The sequence below is a fragment of the Strigops habroptila genome, chromosome W (assembly GCF_004027225.2).
Source record: "Strigops habroptila isolate Jane chromosome W, bStrHab1.2.pri, whole genome shotgun sequence".
NCBI lineage: Eukaryota > Metazoa > Chordata > Aves > Psittaciformes > Psittacidae > Strigops > Strigops habroptila.
Window position 1 is genome coordinate 18,815,836 of NC_044301.2, and position 789 is coordinate 18,816,624.

Sequence of the window (789 nt, forward strand, 5' to 3'; positions counted from 1 at the left end):
TAGAATACAGTGAAGCATCTATTTAGAGCTCATGGGAAAAGGGGATACTAATTCCATTCTTGCTCAAGTTGCCCAGTAATGCTGGGAAGAGAGCTGAACTTTATCCCCATCCAGCATTCACCTCATTTGTCTTTTTCCTCACTACCTTGTTACTTTCATTTTGTACTTTCCTCCCCTGGTACTGGTGTCTTCCTACTGGTTTCTAGGCTCTATATCAAGAAAAGATATTTAGGGATGCATGGGAATTGGTCTTCCTGTCTCAGAGGAAAGTCCAACACAAAATTGTTTCTTGTGGAGTCTCATGAAACTCCTGGGTTTCAGGTGTTACTTAACAACAACTTTTCAGGTGTACTTAGCAACAACTAAAAACATGGGTGTGTTATCAGCATTGTTCCCAGACTAAAGTTGAGTTTCCCACATTTGGGGAAATCACAGGGGTCAGCACACCTGGAGTGCAAAGGATGAGCATCGCCCTGGGAAAACCACCTGCCTGATCATGGTGTCTCCCCTGCCAGGTAAGTGGGGTGCCAGGAGGAGCTGTGCTTCAGTGCCAATCACTTCTGAAGCAGCTCAAACCCCTTCAAAGGCTGCCAGTATCTCTTTTTCAGTGGGAGTACAGCTGGCCTCAGATCCTTTATATCCCCGACTCCAAAAGCCGAGGGGTTGACCTCGAGTCTCCCCTGGAGCTTTCTGCCAGAGGCTCCAGGTAGGACCATTCTCCCCGGCTGCAGTATAGAGCACATTTTTCACATCTGGCCCGGCCCGAACTGGTCCAAGGGCTACTGCATG

The 789-nt window shown here is 47.9% G+C and overlaps 1 pseudogene; it reads right to left on the reverse strand.

Moving 5' to 3' along the window:
• Positions 1-397: 397 nt before the first annotated feature.
• Positions 398-523, reverse strand: LOC115619309 (annotated as a pseudogene).
• Between the last annotated feature and the right edge of the window lie 266 nt (positions 524-789).